Source organism: Aquarana catesbeiana, linkage group LG09 (genome assembly GCF_042186555.1).
Source record: "Aquarana catesbeiana isolate 2022-GZ linkage group LG09, ASM4218655v1, whole genome shotgun sequence".
In the NCBI taxonomy this organism is placed as follows: Eukaryota; Metazoa; Chordata; class Amphibia; order Anura; family Ranidae; genus Aquarana; species Aquarana catesbeiana.
Window position 1 is genome coordinate 33,176,179 of NC_133332.1, and position 20,294 is coordinate 33,196,472.

Here is a 20,294-nt window from a genome sequence, read left to right on the forward strand (position 1 = left end):
TTGGGAGACAAGCTGTCACTTGTAAACACAGAAGCCGGATTTCTGTGTTTACAAATGATAGTGGTGAGCAGGGAGCAGAGGGCCTGAGCCAGAGGTGGTGGAACTGAGTTCCACTAGTTCCAGCTGAAAAAAGCCCTGCTAGTATACCAGTATAGTGCGATGAAGACATACTGAAACATGCCTCTTATTTAGTCACATCTGTTTGACTTATACTAAAGAACAGTAAACAAATCAGAGTCAATCAGATTATAGCCATAATCCTGCTTCCAACGTAGGGAAGGTGAGCACAGGCTTAATATTTACCTATTATATTCTGCCTGTGTCTCTGTTTAGAGGAACAAAAAATATTACAGCGCACACATGCAAAAAAGACATTTACCTCCAGCAAGGCTAGTTTAAAACACCTAAACATTTTCAAAAAATATTGGGATTCAGTCACACCATATTGCTATATGATGATTAAGCCCACTTACTGCGACAAAGTACCCCATGATTAGTGGGTCCTACACTATCCATAGATTGGGAGATCCTGCTTCTCTGAACCATGAGAGCAATTCACTCTTCTATATGGGAGAACTTTGAGGTCTCCACCCATGACACAGGGGGACACTAATGAGAGGTACTTAATGAGGGAGTGGGGTGCTCCTCACCCAAAAGGATTTGGTCAGAATCCATACAATAGACAAACAAGATATTTTGGGGGCACACCCTAAAAAATGCATTAAAGATGGTGCAGCCATAAGACCATACAGCAGAACAAAATGGCTGCACCATCTTTAATGCATCTTTTAGGATGTCCCCCCCAAATATCTTGTTTGTCTATTGTATGGATTCTGACCAAATCATTTTGGGTGAGGAGCACCCCACTCCCTCATTAAGTACCTCTCATTAGTGTCCACTTGTGTCATGGGTGGAGACCTCAAAGTTCTGCCATATAGAAGAGTGAATTGCTCTCATGGTTCAGAGAAGCAGGATCTCCCAATCTATGGATATTGTGTTACCCACTAATCATGGGGTACTTTGTCTCAGTAAGTGGGCTTAAGCACCATATAGCAATATGGTGTGACCAAATCCCCACATTTTTTGAAAATGTCTAGGTGTTTTAAACTAGCCTTGCTGGAGGTAAATGTCTTTTTTGCATGTGTGCGCTGTAATATTTTTTGTTCTGCTGTATGGTCTTATGGCTGCACCATCTTTAATGCATCTTTTAGGGTGTGCCCCCCAAATATCTTGTTTGTCTGTTTAGAGGAATTCTCCTAAATTCTGCCTTATGTTCTTCTATAGACCATGTAAAATTCTAAATATCATCATTGTTGTACAGTATGTCAAAATTAATAATACAAATATAATTCTCTATAAAAGGTCTTTTTATTTGTACACAATTTAAAATCACATATCATGGTATTGTAAAACATTCTGGATGATCAGGACTTGGATGATGTGGTCAAGAGACTGCTTGGCCTGATCTAGTCATATGTGATCCACCTCACTCACTAGGCAGAACTGGCCATTAACACCCAGAGAAGGAAAGAAGAAAGTTTATCCTACCCCTACAGATCAAAATCAGGACTCCCTTGACAAGGTAGTTAACTGCTTAGAAGCAGTGACATTAGGGGACCTCAGGGCCCTCACTTCGTTAGCTGAAAACAGACAGCGAAAGAATCCATTCTGCAGAATGTACTAGGACTGCATGACATAGCAGCAGAGATATGCCACAGGATAAGGGGGCTGAATAGAATGACCCTGGCTGGGGTAATGTGGATGGAAAGTTGAAAAAAAAATGTTCAACAAGGCCAGAGAAATCCTGCAAGAAACAAATAGAAGCAACTGCAATTTGAAGTTCCATGAATTGTTAAAAATAAAAGCTGACATGTAGGGGCAAAGACATTCAGGTTTATATGCACCCATGCCTGTCTGTCATGATAGCTGTTCCTCATTCCAGCACCAGGGTGTTGGCTGTTGCTTTTCCTGTCTGTGTTCACCTGCAAGATGATTGATCTGATAAGTCACCTGATATAAGCAAAACAAACACTCTATCCCTTACTTGTGATAGAGACACAGTTACCTGCATTGTTCCTGTTCAAAGCCTCCCGTTTGTCTGCCTTGCTTTGCTGTTGAATTTCCCTGTGAATGACCCGGATCGGATATTGGACTATTCCCTGAACTCAACCTGCCTTATTACCTGTCCTGTCATTGGATCTGATATTGGACTATTCCCTTAACTGAGCCTGCCTTATTACCTAGACATGTGCATTTATTTTCGTCCAAATGCATTTTCGTCCGAATTTCGGGTATTTTCGTTATCGTTTTAACAAACGATAAGGAAAACGCAGAGTACAAAAACCAAAAGATCCGACATAAACAAATGCTTTATTTTCGTTTTCGTTGCGACAACAGTTCGATATAGATAGGAGATTCGACATGGCGCTGACAATAACAATCTGTGTCTATTGAACCTGTGGTCGAATGTGCCTAACCTTAACTCTATTAGTCCAAGATTATTCGACATAGAGAGAAAAGATTGCTGCTGGAATGGGTGGGGGAAGTAAAATAAAAATAATAATGATGATGAATGTTATTGGCCGATTGTAACCAAAGAGGAGGGGCAGTAAAATAGCTAGAACTAAGTACACACATACAGCCAACTTACTTTCACTTACGATTTGCTAGCAGAGAGAGACACACACACTGAATCATTTCAGAAGACAGTCAATCTTAGCTGGTCCGTTTGTCAGAGAACCTGAATTATTTAGCAATTAAGCATAAGCACAGCAGCAGAACAATAGTGAAGCTACAGTTCAACTTAACTTTTTCATAATAATCTGCTGCTATTGTTTTAGTGTTGTGAACTTGATAGTGATACTAGTGTTGCTAGTGTTGTGATAGCCTCAGAGGCTGCTGGGGGGGATTTATTATTATAGATTCTATATTATAATGCCATATCAATATCTGACACAACGTTGGATGCCGCGACTGCCATTGCACTTGGAGATTGAGAAAGGAATGTGAAAGTTGGCTGACTGTTGGGGTAGAGTAGACCATTCAACATGAACGACAAAGATTCAACAGAGCAACGAAAAACATAAAAACGTTGAATCTTTGGCTTATGGTATCTGTCAAAAGTTCTAAGAAGATTAGACGGAGCAGCTAAACTGTACGACGCTGCAATCGTGCATTTCCGGTTAAATGCATCCGCCCATAGGCTATATAAAAATTCTAATGTTGGTTGACTAGTAAAATAATTAATAAATACAATTATTACCAGGCCTTTTTTTCTCAAACAATAGGTGCTGGAACTTAACCACGACCCCACAAACCCCTCCCCCTACACACACACTCCAAATCACATCAAATTTGAGTGTGGTCATTCAAATTTCACAAACAGTAGGAAGGTCTTAAAGGGGCATTAAATATCAGGATTGCATTACATACAGAGTGCAGAGCTGTCACTTGTAAACACAGAAACCAGACTTCTGTGTTTACAAGTGATTGTGGTGAGCAGGCACCAAAGGGTCTGAGCCAGAGGTGGTGGAACTGAGTTCCACCAAGTTCCCCCTGAAAAAAAGCTCTGATTATTACTAGTCATACAACATTAGAATTCTACTACAGCTAGCTTGTAGGCAGAAAATTTGGCTGGAAATGTACGATTGCGGCGTCGTACAGTTTAGCTGCTCCGTCAAATCTTCTTTGAACATTCGACAGACACCATAAGCCTTCAATGACAGATTCGACCTTAATTACGTAAACGGGACAAAAAAAGTAAGTTCAATAGCCAGTAGCTTCCCTTGCGTCCTATTTGGTCCATCGGACCAGCACACAGACGAACGGTTTTCCCAATTTTTAGTCCGTCGGACAGATTTGAAACATGTTCTATTTCTAGGTCCGTATGATTTTTCCCCCAAAAAACGATCAGACTAGCCCACACACAATCGGATTGTCCGACGGACTAATCCCTTCGGACCTAGTTTGCCGGAAAGTCCGGTCATGTGAACATGGCATTAGTTGTTTTAAGTAAAGCCAACTCAAATTTTTTCAATTTATAGACCATGGTGTTTTAAGTTAGGAATACATACCTTAACTTGTCTGGAACTATATTATTAAGTAAAGCCAACTCAATGTTTCCAGTTTCTAGAAAAGTTTAAGTTAGGAACAAATACATCAACTTCTTTATTTCAAGTACACATTCACAACAGCCCCTGCCCTCAAGGAGCTTTCAATCTAAGATCCCTAAACTCACATTCATACATACACATACTAGGTTTAATTTACACAAGAGCCAATTACCCAGCCAGCATGTCTTTGGAGTGTGGGAGGAAACCTATGCAGGCACAGGGCAGAACATTCAAATGGCAGGTTGTGGTCAGGATTTGAACCAGCAACCATTTTACTGCTAGATGAAAGTGCTAACCACTACACCACTGTGCTACCCTGTTACTTAGTTACTTAGTTTTAAGTGAGAATAACTTGTAACTTACTCAGTTTTTTTAAGTTGGTAAAACTTATTTTCCAATTGTATTTGATATATGTTTGAAGGTTTTTATATAAAAATAATACAATAATATGGTATTTAAAAAAAGGAATAGTCTCATGAAACTTTCAAAACAAATTAACATTTATTATTTATAAAGTGTTACAAATGTAATATTATTAAAGCAGCATCAAATGTCCCGTTTACGTCATCACTTACAAAACGAACGGACTTTCGACCGGACTTAGTCTGTTTGTGTGTTGCCAAGTCCGTTCGTTCTGAAAGTCCGTCGGACCTCTGCCAAAAGTCCATCGGGAAGACCGTCGGACCTAGTTTGCCGGAAAGTCCGGTCGTGTGTACGCGGCATCAGTTGAAAACATGAAAAGTCTAATGAGTCAGAAAAAATAAGTTCAGTACTTAAAAAGCTGATGCAAATAGTTGCCTCAATTTTTTTGAGTAGATCCAGCACACTATTTTTTACAGTGAAGAAGCCAGTTCAGGTTAGGCTTATTAGACTCCATCAAAGACTCCTTAGTTCACTACCCTGAACTGAAGTCATTGAATGAAGCCGTGCAAGTAACTATCCGTATTGACAGGTGTTTATGGGAAAGGCATACAAAGCGGTTTGTTTTTTTGCCCCCTAGTACACTGCCCACCTTTTCTTCATTTCCTGAGCCCTCTCAGGCCCTCCAGGAGGATGAGCCCATGCAAATTGGAGCTACCCATTTATCCTCTGGGGAAAAGGCTAGAAGGAGATCTCACGGTCTCTGCTTATATTGTGGCAACTATGGCCACTTTGTCACTAGCTGTCCTAATAAGCCGAGAAACGCCAAGAGTCTAGTGCGGGTGGGGTATGCTTCTATAGATTATACTGTGTCTGTTTCCCTTAGAGATGGCTTATTTGTTCCTGCACAACTTAGTTCTGCCAAGCTTTTTCACCACCTCTCAGCTATCATTGATTCTGGCGCTGCTAGCAATTTCATTGATAGGGACCTAGCACAACGTCTACAGATTCCGGTGACTAAGGTGCACAGACCCTTCTCAGTCTTAGCCGTTGATAATTCTCCCTTGGGCCTGGTGGGCCTTGTGCACTGTACCAATTGCCTTGACGACTGGGAAATTTCATAAGGAGACAATCAGCTTTTACTTGAACTAATTTCCTGCTTACCCACTTATCCTAGGGTATCCCTGGCTTAAACTTCACAATCCACACATAGACTGGGCTGCAGAGGAGATTGGGTCCTGGTTACAGATCTGCATCCAGAATTGCATTAAAACCGCTGACCAGTTGCTCATGTATAACTATTGTATGGCCAGTACCAGCCTTTATTACAGTCCTATTCAGATCCTGATCATGACAATGTTTCCAAATGTGACTACAGTTTACATAACCATGTACCTTTTATATGACAATAATAACAAAAGACGCTGACAAGTCTATTCAATTCTCTACAGTCCACCTCTCCAGACAATGGCCACAGCCTGAACCCTCTCCTCCTAGAAACTGAGCTTATCCGTTGCCTCGTAGCCTTGAGCCCTGTTTGGAAACTTCCTCTAAATCCTCAGAAGTCAAGCCCCCTTGATTACCCCTAATTTTGCCTGTCGCACAGCCAGGCTAACTTGTCCGCAAGTTCCACAGTTGTTACACCTGGTGATGTGGCCCAGTCAGACACTGCATCAATCATGCCAGTCCAACCCATGCCCATTGAACTTTCTGCTTTTTCTTATTCTGGACTCTCTGGTGATGTGACTCGGACAGTCGCTACGCCTGGTGATGCGGCCCAGTCACTCACTGCATCAGTTACGCCAGTTCAGCTCATGCTCATTGAACTTCCTGTTTTTTATTTCTCAGGAACTTCTAGTGATGTGATTCAGACAGTGGCTGCACTTGGCGATGCAGGTTGGTCGGCCACTACATTGATTGTGCCGGTCCAGCCCATGCCCATTGTGCCTCCTGCTTTTTCTTATTCAGGGCTCTCTGTAACCTGGCCTCACCCTACTTCTCTAACCAGTCTGAGATTCAATCCACCTTTTGGATAAACTGCCAAATTCGACCAGGTGGGGCTTTTAATCCTTATTTCAGGGCTCTCTGTATTCCGCTCGTGTTTCAGCTGTCCGGCTTGACCCATGTGACATGTCCCCTGCTAACCAGCCTGACCTTGTGGATTCATGGACCTCTGCCCAGTCTGATGGTCCTTTGCTGGATGTCCAACTGGTCTTTGAGGGTCTGGGGGCCCCTCCTCAGAGGGGGGGGTAATGTCATGATCACTTATTGCCCCTGTTACTCTTTCCAGCACCCGGGTGTTGGCTGTTGCTTTTCCCCTGTCTGTGTTCACCTGCAAGATGATTGATCTGATCAGTCACCTGATATAAGCAAACCAAACACTCTATCCCATGCTTGTGATAGTGACACAGTTACCTGCATTGTTCCTGTTCAAAGCCTCCCGTTTGTCTGCCTTGCTTTGCTGTTGGAGTTCCCTGTGACCCGGATCGGATATTGGACTATTTCCTGAATTCAGCCTACCTTATTACCTGGACCGTCTCAGAACCACGCTATTTGTCTGCTAAACTGCAAGTAGTCTGTTTGCTCTGTTCGCGTCCTGCCCTAGTGTGGTGGCCAGGCACTATAGCATTGTGTATAAGTCCTGGGGGGAAAGTACCGGTAGGCCTGCTTGTCTTAAGGGAAAGGGAGCTGCTATAGATGAAGCACACAGTAGCTAGCTATAATGTCTGACCACCTGCATTAAGGTAGACATGACATTCGTGACACTGTCATAGGTGGGAAATTGATAGACCTAGCTTCAACTGAACAGACTAAACAGACAGATTCATGGAAGTTGGCAACTAGGGATGAGCTTCGTGTTCGAGTCGAACCCATCGGCTGTTCAGTCATTCGCCGAATTGCGAACGATATGGGCCGTTCGAGTGGCGCGTCACGGCCCATAATTCACTGCGGCATCGCAGTGCATTGCTGGCTGATGATTGGCCAAGCATGCACTATGACCCGCATGCTTGGCCAATCACAGCACCACATGAACAGAGAGCCGTAATTGGCCAAAGCCAAGGAGGCTTTGGCCAATTATGGCTCAGGGGATTTAGTACACGCCCCACACTATATAAGGCCGCCTGCACGGCGGCCCTGTGTAGTGTGTGTTCCAGTGTTCATTGAGAGAGAGAGAGAGACAGACAGTGACATTTGATTTGAGTTAGAAAGATTAGGCAGAACAGTCAGTCAGTTAGCTGCACTTACAGTGTATTGTGTATATATATGCATCCCAGGTGTTGCATATATATATATATATATATATATATATATATATATATATACACTGTATTCAGTTTAGCTAGATACGTTCCTGTTATCTTCCTACTGACAGGCAGGCTTGTCTTGTTACAGTATTTACAGCTACCTGAAGAAAATTACTGGTGTTCTTTTGATCCTATTAGTACCACAGTCAGGCAGCTAGACTATTTACAGTTAGTGCAGTGCGTCCTGCTCACAGTGTTCAGCTAGATCCGTTCCTGTTATCTTCTTACTGACAGGCAGGCTTGTCTTGTTACAGTATATACAGCTACCTGAAGAAAATTACTGGTGTTCTTTTGATCCTATTAGTACCACAGTCAGGCAGCTAGACTATTTACAGTTAGTGCAGTGCGTCCTGCTCACAGTTTTCAGCTAAAACAACAAGTTAGTGGGGTGCGTCCTGCTCACAGTGTTCAGCTAAACCTACAAGCTAGTGGGGTGCGTCCTGCTCACAGTGTTCAGCTAAACCTACAAGTTAGTGGAGTGCGTCCTGCTCACAGTGTTCAGCTAAACCTACAAGTTAGTGGGGTGCGTCCTGCTCACAGTGTTCAGCTAAACCTACAAGTTAGTGGGGTGCGTCCACCTCACAGTGTTCAGCTAAACCTACAAGTTAGTGGAGTGCGTCCTGCTCACAGTGTTCAGCTAGATCTGTTCCTGTTATCTTCTTATTGACAGGCAGGCTTGTCTTGTTACAGTATATACAGCTACCTGAAGAAAATTACTGGTGTTCTTTTGATCCTATTAGTACCACAGTCAGGCAGCTAGACTATTTACAGTTAGTGCAGTGCGTCCTGCTCACAGTGTTCTGCTAAACCTACAAGTTAGTGGGGTGCGTCCTGCTCACAGTGCTCACAGTGTTCAGCTAAACCTACAAGTTAGTGGGGTGCGTCCACCTCACAGTGTTCAGCTAAACCTACAAGTTAGTGGAGTGCGTCCTGCTCACAGTGTTCAGCTAGATCCGTTCCTGTTATCTTCTTACTGACAGGCAGGCTTGTCTTGTTACAGTATATACAGCTACCTGAAGAAAATTACTGGTGTTCTTTTGATCCTATTAGTACCACAGTCAGGCAGCTAGACTATTTACAGTTAGTGCAGTGCGTCCTGCTCACAGTGTTCTGCTAAACCTACAAGTTAGTGGGGTGCGTCCTGCTCACAGTGTTCAGCTAAACCTACAAGTTAGTGGAGTGCATCCTGCTCACAGTGTTCAGCTAAACCTACAAGTTAGTGGGGTGCGTCCTGCTCACAGTGTTCAGCTAAACCTACAAGTTAGTGGGGTGCGTCCACCTCACAGTGTTCAGCTAAAGCTACCTGTAGAAGGTTGGTGGTGTTCTCATACTACAGGCAGGCAGTTGATTTTGCTAGCTGCAGTATCAGTACATATATATATATATATATCCCAGCTTAGTGCAGCTACAGGCCATTAGTATGTCTGGAAGGCCAAGAAGGAGAGGCAGACAGTCACAAGCCAATAAGAGAGGGCAAGCAGGCTCTGTGTCTAGTGCTGGTCGTGGAGATGGTGCATCCTCATCAGCACGTGGCCGTGGGACACGCTTGGCCTTTTTTTCAGCAGCTGGCCGTGTTCAGCTGCAACATGCGGAAGACTTGGTCGAGTGGATGACCAAGCCGTCCTCATCCTCTCTCATCCATGCCCAGGGTACTTTGTCTGGCAAAGCAGCGGCCTCTTCCCTCGGCTCAATGTCATCAGTGACTCCTTCCCTAGCCCCACCATGTCCTCCTGAGGAGTCCCTTGAACTGTTTGACCACAGTGTTGGGTACATGCTCCAGGAGGATGCCCAGCGTTTGGAAGGCTCTGATGATGATACTGAGCTCGATGAAGGCAGTAACATGAGTACGGACAGAGGGGGTGCCCAAGAAGGACAGCAATCTGGCAGTCATGTTCTCCCTGCTGCAGCATACTGCCAGGTTTGCTCCAGTGATGAGGGAGGGGATGATGAGGTCACTGACTCAACATGGGTGCCTGATAGGAGAGAGGAGGAGGAGGAGGCGGCACATCACCAACGAGGCAGGATGCCCTCCAGGGGCCAGCCTAAGGGCAGCACATTGACTGCATCACACCCCAAAGCTCCACATGTGCAGGGCGCTGCAGTCTCTGCGCGTTATTCAAAAAGTTCTTTGGTGTGGGTCTTTTTTGAGATGAGTGCATCAGATCGCACCGCTGCTATTTGCAACATATGTCTTAAGCGTATCTCGCGTGGCCAAAACATCTCCCGCTTGGGTACCACAGAGGAATGAAGGTGTAGAATTAGGTGTGTCACAGCCAAGTACTTGTGGGCAATCTGCTTTTGGTACACCGACGTCAGATTGTACCAGGCAAATTTCCCTGCCCCAGCTACTGCACCGCCGAAAGAAGTTTGCTCCCAGCCATCCACATGCCCAGCGGTTGAATGCTAGCTTGGCAAAACTGCTAGCACTTTAACTGCTGCCTTTTCAGTTGGTAGACTCTGCCCCCTGCCGTGAGTTTGTGGAATGTGCAGTTCCTCAGTGGCAGGTACCCAAACGCCACTTTTTCTCACGGAAGACGATTCCGGCTCTCTACCGGCATGTGGAAGGCAATGTCCATGCCTCGCTGGACAGGGCGGTAAGGTGCATATTACCGCTGACTCATGGTCCAGCAGGCATGGACAGGGACGTTACCTAAATTTCACAGTGCATTGGGTGACTCTGCTGGCAGCTGGGAAGGATGCAGGACAAGGTGCAGTAGTGTTGGAGGTTGTTCCGCCACCACGCCTCCAAAATGCTAATGATTGTGACACACCTCTCTCCTCCACCCCCTCCTCTTCTTCTTCCTCCATGGCCTCTTCCTGTGCTTTGTCCTCGGAACCAGCGGTACGCAGGCCAAAAGATGCCATGCAGTGCTTGAGCTGGTGTGCTTGGGGGACAGGAGCCACACTGGGGCAGAGGTTCTGTCAGCTCTGCAGGGGCAGGTTCAGAGGTTGTTGATGCCACGCCAACTTAAGGCAGGAATGGTGGTTTGCGACAATGGCACCAACCTCCTCTCTGCCCTCCGACAGGGACAAATGACCCATGTGCCCTGTTTGGCTCACGTCCTTAACTTGGTGGTGCAGCGGTTCTTGGGCAGGTACCCGGGCTTACAGGATGTCCTGAGGCAGGCCAGGAAAGTCTGTGTGCATTTCCGCCGGTCATATAATGCCAGTGCTCGGCTGACGGACCTCCAAAAGGAGTTTAACCTGCCCAAGAACCGCCTAATCTGTGACATGCCCACCAGGTGGAACTCAACGTTGGCCATGCTGCAGTGGCTGCATACGCAGCAGAGGGCCATCAATGAGTACCTGTGCAACTATGGCACCAGGACAGGGTCAGGGGAGCTTGTTTTTTTTTTTTTTCCACGCCAGTGGGCCATGATCAGGGATGCATGCACTGTCCTGTCACCATTTGAGGAGGCCACGAGGATGGTGAGCAGTGACAGTGCATGCATCAGTGACACTGTCCCCCTTGTCCACCTGTTGGAGCACACGCTGCGTGGAATAATGGACAGAGCACTTGAGGCAGAACAGAGGCAGGAAGAGGACTTCCTTAGCTCTCAAGGCCCCCTTTATCCAGACAGTGTTCCTGCATGCCCGCCGATCACACAGGACGAGGAGGAGGAGGAGGAAGATTGTGTCAGTATGGAGGTGGAGCCTGGCACTCAGCATCAGCAGCAGTCTTTAAGGGATCAGTCCCAAGAAACACATGGACTTGTACATGGCTGGGAGGAGGTGGCTGCGGACCATGTCGTCCTTAGTGACCCAGAGGACTCCGGACCGAATGCCTCAGCAAACCTACGCTGCATGGCCTCCCTGATCCTGCAAAGCCTGCGGAAGGATCCTCGTATTCGTGGTATCAAGGAGAAGGACCAATACTGACTGGCAACCCCCCTTGATCCACGTTACAAGGGTAAGGTTGCGGACCTTATCTTGCCATCGCAGAGGGAGCAGAGGATGAAACATCTTCGGGAGGCCTTGCAGAAAGGTCTGTGCAACGCGTTCCCAGAGACTGGGAGGTTACAAACTCCTGTTTCTGTTGCTGAGGCTTCGGTCAGTCAAAGAACGAGCGGTGGAGAAGGAGGCCGTCTGACCGATGCGTTCAGACAATTTTTTGGTCCGCAGCCCCAAGGTATGATCGGTTCCAGCAACCATCGCCAGCGTCTGTTTTACATGGTGCAGGAATACCTAGGGGCAAGATCAGATTTGGACACCTTCCCACCGAAAATCCTCTGGGTTACTGGGTCTTGAGGATGGATCACTGGCCAGAGCTTGCACAGTATGCAATTGAGCTACTGGCCTGTCCTGCATCCAGCGTTCTTTCGGAACGCACATTCAGTGCTGCTGGAGGCGTGGTAACCGATCACAGGGTGCGTCTGTCCACCGACCACTGCCTATGCTGATGCTGAGTGACTATCCCTGAGTAATTATCCTCTTCCTCCTCAATGATCACACTGATAGCTTGTAAGAACATTTTTGGTTCTGGGCACCACCACCAGTGCCTAAGGCACAATTTTTCAGCCCCTGTTTAACAGGGGCGTGTAATTACAATTTTTGATGCAATACTTTGCAGCAGGGCTCGTTCCTGCGTTCCAACTAGAGTGTCTGTGAGGGGTTGCAGTGTTGTGGCACCAGCACCAGTGCTTAAGGCCCAATTTTTCTGCCCCTGTTTAACAGGGGCGTGTAATTACAATTTGTGATGCAATACTTTGCAGCAGGGCTCGTTCCTGCGTTCCAACTAGAGTGTCTGTGAGGGGTTGCAGTGTTGTGGCACCAGCACCAGTGCCTAAGGCCTAATTTTTCAGCTCCTGTTCAACAGGGGCATGTAATTACAATTCTTGATCTAATATTTCACAGCAGGGCCCATTTCTGCACCCACCAAGAGCGAGTGAGGACTTACAGTGTTGTGGCACCAGCACCACCACCACCACCAAAGGCCCAGTTTTTCTGCCCCTGTTCAACAGGGCCATGTAATTACAATTCTTGATCTAATATTTCACAGCAGGGCCCTGTGAGGGCTTACAGTGTTGTGGCCACAACACCTAAGGCCCAAATTTCTGCTGAGTATATAGGGCAGGCCCCTACTTTCAAACATCTAACTTACAAACGACTCCTACTTGCAAACGGAAGGAGACAACAGGAAGTGAAATGAAATCTACCCCTAGGAAGGGAAATTCTCTCCTGTAAGAGTTAATATGGGAAAAACATTTCTCCTTTCCACTGATGCTTTCCAATACTTGTTCCACTAAAAACTCCAAATTTTCAAAAAACATTTGTCATTGGGACAAAAGTGAGGTGAAATCTTCTGAAGAGGAGGAAAGACAGCAAAACAAATGTCACAGGGGTGATAACCCTTCCCTATGTTTTCCAAAAAGCTTAAAAAAGATTTTTTGGCTGGAGCTAAACATGTTAAAAATGTACCCGTTCAAAATTACAAACAGATTCTACTTAACAACAAACCTACAGTCCCTGTCTTGTTTGCACCGCCTGTATACTGCTGTTCAGAGTATATAGGGCCTGGTGGCCCCACACCTTTCCTTATTTTAATTTGGGTGCAGGGTTCCCCTTAATATCCATACAAGACCCAAAGGGCCTGGTAATGGACTAGGGGTACCCATGCCGTTTGTCTCGCTGATTTTCATCCATATTGCTAGGACCCGACATTACATTAAACCCGCAAGCAGTTTTAAATGAGATTTTTTCCTTTAAAAATGCCATTTGGTGCAGGGACTGTTCTAAACACGGGAAACACGCACCACTTTACAGGCATACTATAGACACCCCCCAGGTACGATATTTAAAGGAATATTTCACTTTTTTTTCTTTACTTTAAGCATCATTAAAATCAATGCTCCCGAAAAAACGGCCATTTTTAAAAGTTTTTTTTGCATTGATACATGTCCCCTGGGGTAGGACCCGGGTCCCCAAACCCTTTTTAGGACAATACCATGCAAATTAGCCTTTAAAATGAGCACTTTTGATTTCGAACGTTCGAGTCCCATAGACGTCAATGGGGTTCTAACGTTCATGCAAATTTTCGGTCCGTGCGCAGGTTTTGGTGCAAACCGAACCGGGGGGTATTCGGCTCATCCCTAATGGCAACCAGAAATTGCTTGACTCCAGACAGTTATCCATGTTGAAGCACAGACAGGAATACTGCTCTAATGCCCCGTACACATGGCCGGACTTTCTGACGGAAAAAATGTGCGATCAGAGCTTGTTGTCGAAAATTCCAACCGTGTGTAGGCTCCAACAGACTTTTTCCATCGGAATTTCCGACACAAAATTTAAGATCTGGATCTCAAATTTTCCGACAACAAAATCCTTTCGCGTAAATTCCGATGGTGTGTACACAATTCCAACGCACAAAGTGCCACGTATGCTCAGAATCAAGCATAAGAGCAGCACTGGCTATTGAAATTCATTTTTCTCGGCTCGTTGTACGTCACCGCATTCTTGACGTTCTGAATTTCCGACTAACTTTGTGTGACCGTGTGTATGCAAGACAAATTTGAGCCAACATCCATCGGAAAAAAAACCATGGATTTTGTTGTCGGAATGTGCGATCGTGTGTACGGGGCATTAGAGTTAAATAGTAGGCTCCCCCTCATAGATAAGTGAAACACCACCTTGTAGGCAGCCAGGGTATGCAAGGTCACCATTGCTATGCTGGGGTGATCAAGAGTAAGGCCATCATCAGATTGTGCCAACCATACAGAGTCGATGCTGTTAAATAGAAATACTTTACTGCCAGTAGGGATGAGCCGAACACTCCCCAGGGGAGATAAACAATTTTTTTTCAGGAGCAGTAATTTTATTATAGCTGAAAGTGAAACCATAAAATAGAATATATTCCTTTAAATATTGTGCTGGGGGGGTCCTCTTAGTCTGCCTGTAAAGTAGCGCATCTTTCCCATGTTTATAACAGTACCACAGAAAAAATGTCATTTAAAATTGCTCTCGCCTGTAATGTATTGCTGGATCCTGGCAATATACATAAAAAAATCAGTGAAAAAAAACAGTGTGGGTCCCCCCCCCAGTCCATACCAGGCCCTTTGGGTCTGGTATGGATATTAAGGCGAACTCGCCAAAATTTAAAAAAAAACTTGGCATGGGGGTTTCCCCCCCTCAAAATCCATACCAGGCTCTTCAGGTCAAGGTGGGGACAAGGGCCTCATCCCCACAACCCTTGCCCGGTGGTTGTGGGGATCTGCGAACAGGGGGCTTTCCGGAATCTGGAAGCCCCCTTTAACAAGGGGCCCCCAGATCCATGCCCCCCCCACCCATTCACCAAAAAAGAGTCAAAGTAAAAATGACAGAAGACAGTTTTTGATAATTCCTTTATTAAAAAAAAAAAGAAAAACAAAAGTGTCCCGTGATGTACATCTATCGTCAATCAAGGAACCGACGGCCCAAAAAAGAAAAAGTAATTGAAAACGCATCTGCCTCTTTCAGAGGCGACTCACCGAATGGGCTGTCTTTAGTTTGACAGCTGTTATATAGGCAACGGTGGGGCCACCTGATGATGTAAACAGGTGACCCTGCCCCCTGCCATCATGTGACATCACATGAAATCATAAGGGGGAGGGGTCACTCAGTTACATCACTGACAGCTGTCACAGCCAAGAGACAGCAGTCGTGGGGAAGCCTCCCATCAAGGCGGAGCTTTTTCTTTTTTTTCCAGGACAGTCGGGTGCCGTGATTAACAATGGATTTATATTGTGGGACACTTTTTTTAATAAAGAAATTGTCAAAAACTGTCTGCTGTGGTTTTTTTTTTTTTTTAGTGAATTTTTGGTGAATGGGTATGGGGTACATTGTACCCCATACCCATTCACATGGGGGGGGCCCGGATCTTGGGGTCCCCTTGTTAAAGGGGGCTTCTAGATTCTGATAAGCCCCACCCGCAGACCACCACAACCACCAAGGAAGGGTAGTAGGGATGAGGCCCTTGTCTCCATCAACATGGGGACAAGGTGCTTTAGGGAACCCAAAGCACCCTCCCCATGTTGAAGGCATGTGGACTGGTATGGTTCAGGAGGGGGGTGCTCTCTCGTCCCCCTCCCTTTTCCTGCAGCCTGCCAGGTTGCATGCTCGGATAAGGGTCTGGTATGGATTTTTGGGGGGGACCCCCATGCCATTTTTTTCAATTTTGGCACAGGGTTCCTCTTAACCACTTCAATACACTGTGTTATATATATATATATATATATATATATATATATATATATATATATATATATAATCTTCTCCACTGCATTATATAAACTACAATGACTGCACTATATACTCTGAACTGCATTATATATCCTATCCTCCTTGATACCACGAACGAGCCCTGCTGTTAAATATTATTTCAAAAATTGTAATCACATGCCTCTGTTAAACAGGGGCAGAAAAATCAGGCCTTGGGTGTTAGTGGTGCCCTAAACCAAAAATATTGTTGGAAGCTAGCATCATCAAGATTCAGGAGAAATAGAATAGGCAGTCTTCAAGGGATCCCACATCCATAGCAAATTCAATCAGTTACATCAGTATCAGGCGCTTGATAGCTGCTGATCCAGCACTGATTCATTTTTTTAAAATGTGAGCCTATGAACGGAGTCTGTGGACAGGCGCACTCTTTGATCCATTACAAACCCTCCAGCAGCACTGAATGTGCATTCAGAAAGCATGCTGGATGCAGGACAGGTCAGTAGCTTGATTGCATATTGAGCAAGTTCTGGCCAGTGGTCCATCCTCAAGACCCAGTAACCCAGTGGATGCTCTGTTGGAAAGGTCTCCAAGCTTGCTCTTGCCCCTAGATATTCCTGCACCATATAATCCAGATGCTGGCGATGGTTGCTTGAACCTTGGCACTGAGGAGTGAAAAATTGTTTAAAGGCATCGGTCAGCCGACCACCTTTTCCACTGCTCTTCCTCTGACTGAACGAAGCCTCAAACATGTTTTCCAGCACTAGGAAATGGTAACCTGCCAGGGTCTGGAAAGGCATTACACAAACTTTTCTTCAAGGCCTCCTGAAGATGTTTCATCCTCTGCTCCCTCTGTGAAGGCAGGATGAGTTCTGCAACTTTACCCTTATAACGTGGATCAAGAAGGGTTGCCAGCCAGCAATGATCCCTCTCCTTGATACCACAAATTCCTTGGGTCCTTTTGCAGGCTTTGCAGAATCAGGGAGACCATGAAGCGTAAATTTGCAGAGGCATTCGATTCTGAGTCCTCTGGGTCACTGAGGATAGCATTGTCAGGAACTACCTTCTCCCAGCCACGTACAACTCCTTGGGTTTCTGGGGACTGAAAACCATCCCTTGAAGACTGCTGTGTGTTATCCTCTACATCCATGCTGACGCAAACCCTCCTCCTCTTCTTCCTGTGTGATTGGAGGCCCAGAAGGAATGCTATCTGCATAAAGGGGGCCTTGAGAGGAAAGGAAGTCTTTTTCTTCCTCCCACTGTTCTGCCTCAAGGGCCCTGTCCATGATTCCACGAAGCATGTGCTCCAGCAGGAAGACTAGAGGGACAGTGTCACTGATGCATGCATTGTCTCTGCTCACCATCCTTGTGGCCTACTCAAATGGTGACAGGACAGTGCATGCATCCTTGATCAGTAGTCACTGGTGTGGCAAAAAGAAGCCAAGCTCCCCTGACCCTGTCTTGGTTCCATACTCACACAGGTACTCATTTATGGCCCTCTGCTGTGTGTGCTGCCGCTGCAGCATTACCAACGTTGAGTTCCACCTGGTGGGCAAGTCACAAATGAGGCCGTTGGTGAGCAGGTTGCATTCCTGTTGAATGTCAGCCAGCCGAGCACTGGCATTGTCCACAGACTTTTCTGACCACAGACTTTTCTGGCCTATCTCAGGAGATCTTGTAAGCCTGGGTACCTGGTCACAAAATGCTGGACCACCAAATTCAGGACGTGTGCCAAACATGGAACATGGGTCAAGTGTTCCTGTTGGAGGGCGGAGAGAAGGTTGGTGCCATTGTCGCATACAACCATTCCATGGCGTCAACCACCTCTGAGCCTGCCCCTACAGTGCTGACAGAATCTCTGCCCCAATGTGGCTCCTGTCCCCTAGGCAGACCAACTCAAGCACCGCATGGCATCTTTTAGCCTGACTGCTTGCGTAGCCCCTTTGAACGCTTACAGAGCACCGCTGGTTCAGAGGACAATTCTGCAGAAGAGGCCATAGAGGAAGAAGAGGAGGGGGTGGAGCAGAAAGTTGAGGCAGAATCACCACCAGCTTTTTGGAGGCATGGTGGCAGAACAAGCTCCAACACTGAACCCTTTCCTGCATCCTTCCCAGCTCCCAGCAGCGTTAAGTGAAGGAAAGGTAACGTCCTTGCCCATGCCTGCTAGACCATGAGTCAGCGGTAATATGCACCTTGCTGCTGACTGCCCTGTCCAACAAGGCCAAAACATTGCCTTCCACATGACGGTAGAGAGCAGGAATGACCTTATGTGAAAAATGCAGTTTTGGAACCTGCCACTGTGGTACAGCACATTACACAATTTCACGAAAGGGGGGCAGAGTCTACCAACTGAAAAGGCAGCAGTTGCGGTGCTAGCAATTTGGCCAAGCTAGCATTTAGATGCTGAGCATGTAGATGGCTGGGACCAAATTTCTTTTTATGGTTCAGCAACTGGGGTAGTGAAATTTGACTGCTGAAATCAACTGGTGGTGTACTGCTAGCAGATTGGCTGCAAGTACTTGTGGCACCTATTGCTATACTTTCATTCCTCTCAGTGCAGATTTTTGAGAGGTCTGGAGGTATAGTAGGATTTGAGATCCCAAATGAGGAGCATGGAGTCCGCCTTTTTCTATGTGGGTCTTTCAGGTGCTGTTGACAACAGACTGCATGGCAGGTAATCATATGTCTGGTCAAGCATGTGGTGCCCAAGCGGCTGCTGTTCTGGCCACACTTGAACCACTTCAGACATAGATTGCAAACAGCAATGGTGCGATCTGCTGCGCACGTGTCGAAAAAAGCCCACACCGAGGAACTTTTGCAAGTCAGCGTGGATTCAGCAGCGCCCTGCACCTGTGGAGCTCTGTGATGTGATGCAATAAGGTGGCTGCCCTCAAGCTGACCCCTGGAGGACATCTTGCCTGTTGGAATTGTTCCTCTTTCCTCCTCCTCATCCTCCTCATCATCCCCCTCCCTCAGGCACCCAAGTATGGTCAGTGACCTCATCATCCCCTCCTTCCTCATCACTAGAGCAAACTTGGCAGTATGCTACAGCTGGGGGAACCTGGGAACCAACATTTGAGCCTTCAAATTGCTGCGCATCCTCCAGCAGCATGTAACCTACACTATGTTCGAATAATTCTGGTGACTCCTCCGTGCATGATGGCATAATTGCCAACTGTCCTGAATTTCCTGGAATTTAGACCTTTGTCCCGCTTTAAGTGTTTCCTGGAAAATGTCCCGGGAAATCTGTATAAAATAAGGGACGGGTTTCCGTGCTCACGGACCTGAAGGCTTGCAGCCTCCCCTTACACTTACCCCCGAAGGGGTGAGTTAAATAGTAAAAGAAAAATTAATTAGGGGTAGATGGCGCTACCTTACCAGGGTACCTTGATTTATAATATAATGAACCTCAAAGAAAAATGAAATCAGAAAAAATAATAAATGCAACCCCTTGATCACTCATTGGGTAGTGAATCTAAGTGTCCAGCATTACCTGAATGGACTGTACTAGCAAGTCAGTCTCATACCTTCATGCAGGTGTACACCGTGTGGCTAATCATCATAAATTGATTAGGTGACAACTTATAAAAATTAATATATGACAATACAAGAAAAATAAATAAAACACCACGGTCTAAAACCTATGTTGATCCCCAATTGTGTCCAAATGTGCTTTTATGCATAAGGTGAATTAACATATATCATAAATAGTCCCAACATTAGGCATACAGTGCAGGACTGCACATTGAAATATATAAAAAAATAATATAAAAATGGTGAAAAAATTAGTGAAAAAATTGGTGAGAGAGATATATATTAAATTGTAAAAAATTAATAAGTATATCAAAGTCCAGCATCAGAAAGTAAAAACGTCTGTGGTAAGTGACTTTCGTGAAAACAGCTGATCAGATCCAGTGACTTGCGGTGCTCCCCCTCAAAGATCCCCACTCACCAGCTCCCTGCACCCCTGCAGGGGTAGTAGGCATGTAGTACCAGGCAGCAATATGATGTGTATGGGTCCTCAGGGTCCCCCGCTCCAGCTGTGCAGTATCCTTCAGTATATCCTCATATAGAAGAAACAGGGCTCCATAGTGTGATACGTTTTAAATAGTTTATTTAGCTATCATAACAGCACATAAAATAAGGCAAATAAAAATAACTAAAATAAATAAATTAAATTAAATTAAAATCCAGGCTCTTTCTATAAAAGCCAAATGGTCACACAGTGTGTAATCTGTTTCGTATGGAGAGAGCTCGTGCATCTAGAACCATCAGCTGCGCAGCGTGCGCCTCAGCTGCGTTCCACACTCTCCTACTTCCGCGTGTG